Source organism: Chelonia mydas, chromosome 2 (genome assembly GCF_015237465.2).
Source record: "Chelonia mydas isolate rCheMyd1 chromosome 2, rCheMyd1.pri.v2, whole genome shotgun sequence".
NCBI classification, from domain to species: domain Eukaryota; kingdom Metazoa; phylum Chordata; order Testudines; family Cheloniidae; genus Chelonia; species Chelonia mydas.
The window spans coordinates 164,973,923-164,987,157 of record NC_057850.1 but is presented as its reverse complement, the minus strand read 5'-3'; positions in this window follow the sequence as shown (position 1 = coordinate 164,987,157).

Here is a 13,235-nt window from a genome sequence, read left to right as displayed (position 1 = left end):
AGAATGCTGGAAGTAGATATGGCATGGGTAGGAACAACTAGAGACTGAGTTGTCTTAGGTTTTGCCTATCCAAAGGAGGTTATTCCAGTCAGTGCACTGGTCTAGTATGGAACTGAGCAAACATTGACAAGAGGGTAGCAAAGGCTGTACTGGTCCTTGAGCTGGATGAGTGGGACCATAAATTTGTTCCCAAATGAGATTGGTAATGGGACATGGAGTCTTCATTGGCTTGAATCTCTGCCTAGGTTGGTAGTATTGGGAAGTAATCGCCATCTGGCACATGTTTTGTGGCCTATGTGAATTACTTGATGGTCCCCATCCTCCTGAAAAGTGTTTGCTTAAATCTCCACTCAGAAATGTGACTGAAGAGCTAGAGCCTACAGCTGCTTTGTGCCAATGCAAATAAACCGTAAGCTAAACAGATATAGCCAGTTGAAGATTCCCCTGCCTAGGCAATAGTCCAGTGGCATAAGGCCACGATAGCTATGCTTGTGCCACCCACATCTCCTGGCCTTTGTTGAAAGGGGAGTGTCTCTGTGGAATAAGTGGGCAGGTTTGAAGGCTCTTGGCAGTGAGTGTAAAGTAGGGCAGTTCTGAGACTAGCCTCTCTCTCTGTGCTGAGGTCTGACGGTCTGGCCTAGGATGGAGGTCTGGGAAGAGCTGTATAAATGCAACCTACACACACACACACACACACACACACACACTGTGCTGATGCAGGCCTGGAGACTGATACTTTTTGTACCTTAAAGGTAGTCTTTCAAGGTGAGAGTTAAAGAATAGCAGGAGTAGAATGAAACCTTCCTGCATTTCCTATGCCTGTTCTGCAGACTCCAGGTTCCCTTATTTTCAATTTGCCATCTTCCTTGAGCATTAGGTTGAACTCTAAGGGCCAGATCCTCAGCTGCTGTAAATTTGTGTAGCTTCATTGACTTCAGGGGAAACTTTCTTAAGTGTCTGCTGTGGGAATTAGTTTGCCATTGTTTGCTAAAAGGTTGAGAGCTGAACGGGCAGACTCTGGATATATTAACAACAGTAAAAGCTGAGAAACAAGGCAGCAAACTAATATCTTGAGAACTACTTGAACATAACCCCTTGAGGATCATATCTGTCAGGCTAAAGTAATCAGGCTGATGGCCGCCAATGACCAGCTTTGAGAGCAATTCATTTTGTAGAGGAAACTGTTGGTTTTGGTTTGGGTTTTGTTTTTGTTTACCCCGATGAGAAATGATGGGAAATTATCCAGACATCCTTTGTCAAGTTGTTTTGTTTCTATCTCTGATGGTGTTCTGGCATTTAAAGAAGTAGTGGCGTCTCTGACCCTCAGGAAGGAAAACTTAGACTATTTTTATACAAAGAGGGGAAGTTTTGAAGGAAATATAAATGTTATCTTATTTCAGATAGGACAGATCATCTGCAGGATCCTGACACTTTGCAAGAAGCTTATGAATAATATTCAACAAGAATGAATTCTCATGCTTCAGAGTGTAAGCAGATCAAGGAATGAGGGGGGACACCTTTTTCTTCCATGTACAGCATTACAATAATATATCTAAGCACATTCTTTTCGTTTTCATCTGCATAAAAATATCAGGCCAGGTTTCTCAAGTCATGAGGGTCTACAGAATTAAAACACCACTCATCTCTCCGTACGGGTCAGGCAAGAACCATTTATCTTAAAGACCAATTCAGGCTGGAACTAAGGTGCAAGTTTTTAACAGTGAGTAATTAACCATTGGAACAATTTACCAAGGGACATAGTGAATTCTCCATCACTGGCAACTTTTAAACCCAAGATTGGATTTTTTTTTTCTAAAAGATATGCTCTAGGAATTTTGGGGGAGATTCTGGGGCCTGTTATACAGGAGGTCAGAATAGGTCAGGAAGTCAGACTAGGTTATACTGGTTCCTTCTAGCCTTGAAATATAGGAATCTATTAAATATTCCCCAGGACACATGGAGATCTGCAGTAACTGTGACCCGGTCCTGGCTCTGCAAAATCTCCCCCTGTTGGTCCACTCTAATTTTCCTCCTATATCTGGAAGCCAAAACCCCAACCAAATAAATGAGATCCAAGGCAGGTCTCTTGATAGCATCATTGTACATTAAAATGTTATGGAATTAACCAAATGCCTTCATTAGGCTAAGATAGGACCACCACTTTGTAGAGATAATTTGAATCTCTAGGTATGGGCATATTAAAGAAAGCAATAGGTATGCAACTGAGACACAAAATAGCATCTGAAAATATTGATATCTACTGTAATGTAGGTTTGAACTAGGATCAGTGTGGCAAGATCAATCCTAAATTTATTATAGTAATCTTTTTAAATTCAGAATATTCACATGCTGTGCTTGGGAGAAATTGAGAACAATGAATTTAAGAGAAATCATGTTGAAGTGTAGAGAAATGAGCATGCTGTTATATCACATTTTCTGTGATGGTATCAGCTGTGAATGACTGTTTGGATGCAGGCCATTAATAAGCTTAGCAAATGTAGCATTGGAACTGTAGCTTGCTGTTTCAAGCTGTCTCAGCGTGGAGGAGAAGGGCCAGCCAGAATGCGCACATACCCTATCCAGAAAAATAAACTGTAGCATAAAAGTCAGGTAAGATTCTTTTGATCCTCGGAAAACAAGCAGGTGCCTGACCCCCTGCTAATTGCACAGGTAACTTTGGGAGTACAAAACTGGGCTCTTCAGAATATTTTTCATAAATGTGTCCTAGTACAGTTTTTAAAAAACAACTTGTGTTTAAACCAACTCATCTCTAAGATTTGGGGCTTGGTTTTTTCCACTCCATTACCAGTATAGAACTGGTGCAACTCCACTAAGTCAATACCTGATCCCTTCTATCATGTTCTTGTGTCCCACTCCCCTAAAAGCATTGCTAAGGGACACATGCCATTGAGTAGCTCTTGATCCTGCACTTTACTCGTCTGTGAGGGAGGTTTAAAGGTGAAGAGACCCACAGCAGTAACTACTGTGCGTTCCCAGTGATGGAGTAGGATGCCCTGGAGAATGGCTGTAGCTTTGGATGGGCAATAGGGTGGAATGGACAACAGAGGAGGAGCTTTTTGTGGAAGGGCTTTCATGGTCTGTAGGATCATGGGGGAGGGTTATTCTATGATTGGGCAGCTCCCCCACTTACCCCTTGGAGGCTTTTCTGGACCATTTTGTTTCTCCATAGTTCATAGCTGCTGAGAATTTGACTCCCTTGTATCCAGCATATCTTGGTGGTCTAGTTCTGGGGTCTGAAACTGTTCCTATTTTACATAAGGAGAACGGAGGTGGGAAGTGTCTTTCCATAGCCCATTTGCAACAGCTGTAATTCTACCTTCATTTCTCTGATAAAAGATCTAGACAACTTAATAGCCTAAGTCTTTGCCTTATTGTTCCTCCTTCATTCCTAACAATGCCTCTTATCAGATCACTTGACAATCATTTAATATAAGGTAATTTTTAAAACATTTTTCTTCCTTTAAAAAATGCAGCGAAATGGCTCCTCCCATGAAATCTTTGATTACATTGAAACACCAGATAATAATATATAGTCTGAAAATAATTCAATATCTATCATTGGTCTCACGATGGGTATAGTCTTTTTCTTTTGAAAGGACACAAACACAGCTTTGTTTTGCAGTTATTGCACCATTATCACAGACAAGACAACATGATTATGTAATTCTTGTGGTATGGATTAATATATTCACTGAAGCAAGCACCAAAGCTGCTGTCAAATAGTCAGCTTGAATCTTTGCTTCATAATCTACTGCCAAAAAGTCACAATTTTTGCAAATACCAGAACAAATGCAGTACATTCCCCCACAAAAACAGAATAGTTAAACAGTACAAATTCAGGTTGCAAAAGAACCCCTCTAGCTCTAAAAACAAGAAATATGCACTTCCTCCTTGGATGACCCAAACACATTCCACATTTTAGCACTGCCACAGACCAGTAGGGAAAAAAAAAAACAGTTTTGATGGGACCTTCATAGAGAACACCCTAATGTCTAATCCCAGGCCTGCTAACTTGAACACCCACCCCCGATTTGAATTACCTTTGTGGTAGATAGGAGAGAAATGAACCCTGATTCTGCCACATTGTTCCTGAGCTGTGCACTGGGGAGGAGAGGGTGCTTTGCCCATCTTGTTGTAATGTTGAATACTAATACGCCAAACAATGCTTGCAGCAAACACCAAGTGGTAACTTTTGGATAACTAGGTAGGCTACTGCATGCTGGATGAGTGCTTCTTTGAGTACCAGCTGATTTCTTCTGCCTGCATGATTGTTTTGGGGTTATTCCCAGCAGGTAATGGGGACTTTGACATTGGTCTCTAGCACATATTAGCCCATTTTGCTATATATCAAACTTTCATGATGGGTGCGTAACTCCTCAACACAACCATGATTATGCTCCCACTCCTAAAGGTTACCAGGATTTGTAGTAGTGCTTTTTAAAAAAAAAATATCACTCAACATATATTTTCTTTATATTTTGTGGGATAACTTTATTCATTGTCTGGTTCTAAGGGAAAATACATACATGTGGCAAATTTCATGTCAACTGGATTACCTAGAAATGAAGGACTGGATTATCATGCTTTGAAATAGTTAATGGGAGTTGCCCAGTAAAATCCTCAATGCATCACACAGCTAATTTACCTCCATTTACTTTTTTTTTCTTTGCCTCAGTGCTAATCTTTATTTGAGTACCTGACTGTTTTTACAATGTTGGCTTAAATTCATAAATGGCTTTCACCTGATCATTCTAGAGATGACATTTATTATGCTGCTTCTGCCAGTCCTAGTAGGAGCAACTGGGCACAACTTCGTTTTTGTTCATGGTGATACCCTCTCCCCCTTTTATGCTATTCAAACGTCAGTTAGCTGTGCTGGCAATACAAAATGCATATGGCACTACCAGGTTCAAATGCTGTTTAAGATGGATGTTTGGAGGATGTAATAGCTGGCTATGACTTCCTCAGCAGGCTGTAAAGGAATTTATCCTCGTGACACGAAGCACCCCTGTATTCTTGCCTAACATAATTACAATCTTTTTGTGCAAAATATGCCTTGAGTTATCATTTGAAAACTAATAACTCACAGATCATTAATATTCTTACGTGATGTGTATTAGGAGTTTGCATTTGCTGGAATGATTATTAAAGTGTGTTTAAGCCAGGGATGCCAGGGGGTTGGTAACCCTGTCTAACTTTAGTCCTCTTACTTAGCATCACTTGACCTATGTCCTACTGCTAAGTTGTTTGTTTTTACTGTAAACCAACCCAGTGCTGTGTTAAATGGGGTAGTTATACCCTTCCCTTTAAAGTTCATAAGCAGTCATGTGCGCCTCTTTTTAAAGGAGAAAGACACCTGACTTCTTTGAGCTGTCCAGGAAAGGACTTCAAACTTGAGGCCACGTAGTTTGGGGGAAATTCAGGACCGGGAGTGTGTTGGGGTTTCCATAACCCAGGCTGGTGGGAGCTAGAGTGGAGCTGTAGACAGGCCGCTCAGGTCAGTGCTGCTGAACCAAGGCTGTTTAAGCACACACAGGGGTGAGACCTTGATGCTGCTTGCTGACTGAGTGTCCCAGGCTGGGACCTAAGGTAACAAGGCACCCAGGGTTGCAGGGCAAGTGGTGACACAACCCGTCACTGACATAGATTGCACATCAGACAGCAACAATCCCTAAATTTCCTTTTTTTATTTTTTATTTTTTTATTGTGAGCTCTTTAGGGCAGGGACTGTCTTTGTTATATTCTTGTGTGATGCTTTGCACAATGGACCCTTCCTAGTAGCTACTACCATAATACATAATTATTTTCATGAGCAAGATTTTTTTTGTCTCAATCATTGGGCCTGGCCAAGTTGTACATGACATAGGACTGGGAGTTGGTGAGGGAGTGAATATGACTTTACTGGCCTGTCATTTTAGCCAAAGCAAACAAACCGCTTTCTCATCACTGCCTTACCCTTCATTATAATGAATGAAAACAGCATGTCAATAGTGCTTGTTTAATGTGCCTCTGACTGTATGAAAACACAACCTTATTCTCACACTAGTAAAAAATCAGGAGTAGGCTGGTGTGGCCAACTCTTTTTCCATTCTTAGACATCTCATATCATCTTTTTTGATTTTTAAAGACCCAGCTTCTGGAGTCATGTTATGAGAATCTTGGTTGTTGCCAGCAAACCAGAAGACAAAGCCGCAAACTTTATTTTTGAAGTGATTGGCTTTAAAAAAGAAATCTTATGATTTTTTTTTTTTTTGGTGGGGGAAGGAGGGAAAGAGACCTCACTAAATTTTTGAGTTCTTGGAGTTGTCCACTCTACTGAAGTCAGGGGAGTTACCCATATCAAACAGCAGTTCTGAGACTTAAATTGGGCTCTATCTTTTAATTATAATGCAAAAGTACAAGGAAAAAGGCCTTTTTTAAGCCTTTCATCTCAATCTCTTTTGAACATCCAGCTTCTCTCCTACAGCCCAGTGATTTTTTTTTAAAGCAACAATACAAAACAGTAGAACGAGAAGCCCTTCTCAACACTGTAGCATAACCTGGGGTCAGGGAGAATAGGATTATGATGTGAATGCTAATTTGAATGTCTCAAGTGACTATTTCTGCAGCAGTCTGGACACATGGTACACTGACTGTTTAAAGTCTCTCAGACATCAGTAAGATCAATTGAGAAGCATAAAAGTTTGCCAGACTTAAACTTCAAACAAGAGCCTGAACTGTAAGGATCCCTTCTTGCTGTTTTGTGAAGCTCTTCCATCCCTCTGCCTTTCATCTCTTTATGAGCCAATGGAGCTCTTGCTTTCTGAAAAGTACAGCCTCTCCAGTTCTTTGGTAACTGAACTGAGGAACTATTCCAGAGTAGCAATCATCCTCTTACAAAGAAAGTAAGGCTACACATACACTGCAACCAGCGTTGCAATTTACAGCTTGTGTAGACCTAGGAAAGCTAGCTCATTAAAAGTAGCAGTATGCCTTAGCTGAGATTTCCTGGAGTGGGGGGGAACTCAAGGAGAAGATGCTGAAAAACATCCCCTCCAAGTAGGGAGTGGCCTTGGTCAAAACACCAGATCTGAACACCCTGTGTGTGTCCTTAAGCAAGATCCTGATCTAACCCTTCTAGTATGATCCTCTCAACTTTGACTCACAATGCATATCTAGTATCGTGGAAGCAAATAAAAACACTGAGGCATTTGTAGTTGAATGACTAGGAAACAAATGGCTATTTGTAGAAAATCTGGGTTCAGGTCTTGGCTCTGCTGTTGACTATCTGTGTGACTTAGAAATACAGAGAAGTTAAGCATCTCTCCCTCCCCCCCCCCCCCCCCCCCCCCCCCGCTGCCACCTATCATCCACATTGGAGAAAGTGTGCATTATCTCTTCTAAAGTATAGATGAAAAGGGGCAGTTAAAGTCATAAGTGACCTATGAGGGGCATGCAGGGTCAAGTGCCCCCCAGATTTCTGTGTGGTCTGCTGGGAGGGGGGAGGGATAAGGGGTCCCTTTCCCTGCTGTGCCTGTCCCCCTAGTATGCTTGGCCCCTGTCCCTGGCAGCCAGGCTCAGGTGGGAAGCAGAAGGGTGCGATGGAGCTGCTTCTCATGTCAGCCACTCTTGGTTGATGCTCTGTGCAGTGTGATGGCTACCTGCAAGAACCTGGCTGGGGAAGCAGCAGTTGCCCACTTCTTCCACTCCAGCCCAGCTCCTGGGGACAGGCTGAGCCAGCTGGAAATGTGCTGGGGGATGGGGTGGGACTCAGGCACTGGCTTGCTTGGACCCTGTCCCCAGCAGTTGGGCTTGGGCAGGGAGCAGAGGGGGTGGGCCACTGTCACCCCCCCACCCCCCGCCCCAGCTCAGCTATCACAGGCAGCTGTCATGCTACACAGAGCATTGACCTGGAGCAGCCAGCTTCAGCTGGCATAAGAAGCAGCTCCATCCCACTCCTCTGTGCCTAGCTGCTACGGAGAGCAGCCGAGCAAGCCAGGAACTTGCTGCCGGGGGGGGGGGGAGATGCAGTGGGAAGACCCCAAAGGTAACTCGGGTGGAGCAGGGAGAGCATGGTGGCCCTGGTCTGGGTGCAGGGCAGGAGGTCACTGTGGAAGGAGCTGGGAGCAGGTTCCCTGACCTCTGCTCACCTGGAGGTAGGGGCATTGCCCATGCCTTGTACCTCCCCTGCTGAGGTGCCCGTGAGCTCTGGGGAGATTCTGGTGCTGAGTGTCTCCCTGGGCCGGGTCTGGGTCTGGGTCTAGAGGCACATGCTCCAGCCTTCCAGGATCTGGTGGGATTGCCTGCCCTGACCCAGAGGATACGTACGTCTGTCTGTCTGTCTCTCTCCTCTCATGTCCTCTCCTTTACATTGTGTCCTCACAGTATCAGGAGGCATGTCTATGGTTAAGTGACAAACATTTTAAAGAGGTCCTAGAACATGAGGCAAGAAACAGGACATCCAAGTGTAATGGAATACCATCTTTAATTTCCACTCTAGTTAACACACAGAGAACATCTGGCTTACAAATTGGTGATGTCTCTAATCATAACTTCAACAGTGTTCATGTTCATCAAAGGGCAAGAATGATAAAGCCCATTTATCTAATGAAGACCTGGCCCTCTAATTCAGTGACTCTCAACCTTTCCAGACTACTGTATCCCTTTCAGGAGTCTGATTTGTCTTGCATATCCCAAGTTTCTCCTCACTTAAATTACTTGCTTTCAAAATCAGACAGTGTGCTGTGATGTTTTTGTATTTGTTTTCAAATTGATTTTATAATTATATGGTAAAAATGAGAAAGCAAGCAATTTTTCAGTAATAGAAACATTGTACTTATGTTTCGGTGTAAAACAAGTCATTGTCTGCTTTTATGTAGCCTTTGTAAAAAACTAGGCAAATATCTAGATTTGATGTACCTGCTGAAAGACCTCTGTATACCCCAGGGATATGTGTACCCCTGTTTGAGAACCATTGACGTGATTACTGCACACTTGGTACAGAGAAGAGAGAATGCAACTGAAACTGTCTTGTTGAAATGAATGCAGACACTTACATCCCATCACCAGACCCCAGTGAAAATCAAGAACACTGATTAAGCAGTACTTGAGTCCAAGTTCATGTCTGGTACACAGCAGGAACATCTAGCTATTGCATGAAAAAAAATACAAAGCAAGGAGCTATCCAGTGCATTCATCCCTGTACTACGTCATTAAAAATGGGATTTTAATTAGTCATCTCGCTAGTAACTTGAACTCAGCGTCCGCGCTAGTAAACTGGAAAAGTACAACTGAATCAAGCTGAATATAATATCTGCTTAGTTGTTTGTATCAAAGCCAAAATATTCTCTCAATTCATAGTTTATACATGAAAACTTAGGCCTATATATTTTTTCAAATGCCTGTGTTCAGCTGGAGACCTTAAAGGCCTGATTTTTAAAAGGTGGCTGCCTCCAATGGGACTATTTTTGAACATTAGCAATGTATTCAAGTGCTATTCTGGACTGGGGACTAAATTTGGATTAACACACAGGAGAAGTTACATTACTTCAAATCCACAGTATCACAGAGCAAAACTTACTCAGAGGAAGTATAATGTTTCAATGTGTACAACAGCTTCTTAAAGGGCTTGATTCAAAGCCTGATGAAGTCAGAGGATAGATTCCCAATGTTTGCATTGTTTTGGATCAGGTACCTTCTCTTTCCGTCAGAATTCTAAAGGAGTTGATTTTAAACTGAGGTCACCTGGGCAGACTACAAGTAAGTAAACAAGAAATTTAAAGTGACTGTTCAATAACACATTAAAACAACATGGCTGTTAACATAACTTTGCATTAGAATAAAATTATGCCTAAAGGGTGCTTTTGTTTTTGTTTCCTTTTTTTTAAGGAAGGGAGTTATGTATTCTAAGAAAACAGCATGATTCTGTTTTCAAACACCATGTTACGCATTTTTTTTGAAACATCAAAGCTAAACCTAGCCGAAGGGAAATTATTTACTCAGATTTGTTTTCTGTAACGACACTGTGGAATCCATCACTAATGGGGGGGAGGGGTGTTTAAAAAAATAATAGTAATAATCTCATTCCAAACTATACCCTGGGACCAGAAGACTAGGTAAAGCTAATTAGACTATTGATAACTCCAGTCTTACCATGCCTGCAGCTATGCCGAAGAACAGAGATCTTCTGAGAAGCAAAACACATAATGCATCAATATTACAAACCCAACAATTCATTTTGCACAGCCAGCTGTGGAATGGAGATACAGAAGTCCTTCTGGACCTTAAGTTGAGGAATTCATGCCTTGAAGCCTGGGACTGGAGTACTCTAACCACTACAGCCAATCACATAATAATCGGTGAATAACTGATGCTTGTGAATAACTTTGGGGGAGGGATAGCTCAGTGGTTTGAGCATTGGCCTGCTAAACCCAGGGTTGTGAATTCAATCCTCGAGGGGGCCATGTAGGGATCTGAGGCAAAAATTGGGGCTTGGTCCTACTTTGAGCAGGAGGTTGGACTAGATGACCTCCTTAGGCCCCTTCCAACCCTGAGATTCTATGGATTTAATTTTTGTCAAATTATTTGACAGTTTTGTTCAGTTGCCACTTATAGAGCTGTGTAAAAAAAACTTGCTATAGAAAAACTTGATTGTGTAAAGAGTTAAATGCTCAGTAAGGCATGTGCTGTCAGCTAAGAGGGGTGATATGCTAGTAAACAGTATTTACACATGTAGTGATGTAAAATGTGCATGAGTCTCCTGTGTCCAGAGTAAGAGCTGGATTCTGCTGCATTCTAGCTTCAGTGGATCTGATCTCCTTTGGGATTCCCCAGATCAGAGGAATTGGAGTTGTATAGATTTGGTATAGTGACTCGGTGCACCTCCATACCTGTGTGAGCACTGGGAAAGCTGGTTTAAGCATGGCAACTCCCACCTCTAATTGGCCCGTGATGTCAGCCTTCATCACCCACTCGCTAAACTTTCAAACAAGTACCTTCATGCTACCCCTCAAGCATGAGGCTTGCCATGTAAACCTCCACAAAGCTACCTCAGTATTCTCCTCAAAATTCATCTTTGAAATTCTTCTTTGCTGTGATGCCCACAATAAACATGACCATGTTTAGGCTGCTGGAATGCACAGACCACAGCCTATGAGGATGACCAATACAGTCTTTTTTTATACTTGACTTGTACTCTTCTACCTGTCTGTCCGTCTCTTCTCTCGACTTAGATTGTAAGCTTTTTGGGGCAAGGACTTTGTTTTGTGTTTGTACAGCAACTAGAACAATAGGTCCATGATTACGCTCTTCCACATTGCGAAATACTAATAATTATACACCATTAGGTTCTCAGATGCCAAAGTCCTCTGGAGGCAGTGGGTAGCCAAGCATAAGTTTAAAGCAGCCCTAAGGATGCACTAGGATTGTCAGGGACCGGTCTCTAGCCTGATCCGTGATTTGGGAAAGTGGCTTTAAAGCGAAGTGCAATCTCACTTGGATGAATGTATTTGGCCTAATAGGCATCACTCATGCCAGGCGAGCTTATGGGTTTTTTGCTTTTTACAGAACATAAAGGCATCACACAGGTGCAGTGGGTTCCAAATTACCATGTTTACTGCACATTTTAATGTGCAAAGCCTAGTTACAGATACACTGCTGCTCTGGGAGGGTTCTAGTGACTTCTGAAATGTAGACCGTGAGGGCCACTAGTGGTACATCTGCACAGCCCATATCAGCAAGTCTCATATCGTGGGTCAACAGACTTGGGCTCATGGTACAGCACAGAAAATAGCTGTGTAGACATTGCAATTTGGTCTGGTGCCCAGGCTGTGAAGCCTAGAGGGATGTGAGCTTCAGAGCCTGCACTCTAGGCCAATCACAACATCTAGATAGCTCATGTTATGGGAGAAATAGCTAAGTCTACCTGGACTCTGAGGGAAAGTCTATACTACTGCACTACCTTGGCGCAGCTGCACCTCTGCAGCGCATCTGGGGAAGACATGCTATGCCAATAGGAGACACAGTGCAGTGTGGACAGCACTTAAGTTGATGTAACTTACATTGTTTGGGGTGGGTGTCTTTCACACTCCTGAGACCTGTATATTGCATCAATGTAAGCAGTAGTGTAGACGATCCCTCAACTGTCTGCTGCTTGCTATGTAGATGTATCCTGGAAAGCTCAGAATATTTAAAGGGACTCTAGTGAATTCTTACATTATACTTTTCTTCTTTTAGTGTAAAAGGACACTCTCTAAAGAAATGTTTTTGTACAAGTGTATTGCTTTCATTAAACATGCATGCTACAAATTGTCTGAGAGGTGGATTACAGCTTCCCTCTGGATAGCATCTCAAGCCTCACAACCGCATCTGGAATAGTGTCTGTACTACTTGGTGTAGCTGGATCAGCAACATCTTCCTGCTCTGCAGAATTTAGTTCTCTTGTGGGTGAGTGGGTGTGGCTTTTTTTTTTAAAGCCAGTGAGCCTTGTTTCTATTACAAGTCACTGTCCTGCTGTATTGTAGGCTCAGTATTTCAATAGGCATCACTGGTGTAGAAAATGCTTTGGAACTTGTGCTCAGAAGCTGGCTTGCATGTCTTCACCATGACCTACTTATTATTCCAAGTTTCCAGTGAGTTCTCTGTAACTTCTCACTAAGGCTCTTTAACATGAAATGTGCAGTTGTGTGAGATTATTAGCAGCCATTTGATCACACAATTTAATATTTCTCTAATTCAGGCTTTAACAAATCAGAGAGACCTTAAATCATGCTTCACTCCTTTTTTGGAGGTTCTTCAGGTGCTCTTCATTGATCACAGGAACTAGCAGTATATCATCCAGGTAACACTGAGTGCCAGGAATACTGTAATATCACTCCATGGCTTCTGATCCCTTATCCATATGCCTTAGGGCCCATGTGTGCATGAAAAAGGTACCATCAACTTAATCCCACTTCCATTTTTTAACCTGTAGCGTTACAAATAACTCCTAAAATTCCTATAACTGAAAGCTTGTGTGGAAATTTTTTTTCCCAATAGCTTATTTATAATCTTCACTGTATACTGAAAACAATGAAACAAACTACCTACACAGTACTATCAATCCATTTCCAAATCAGGAGACTTGCTGAAACTGTCACTTTCTTGCGAACAGTTTCAGTTTTGACAAATTAAAAAGTTTTTCAGTGGGGGGCGGGGGAAGGTCATATTTGAAAATGCCCTACCACTCTGAAAACATG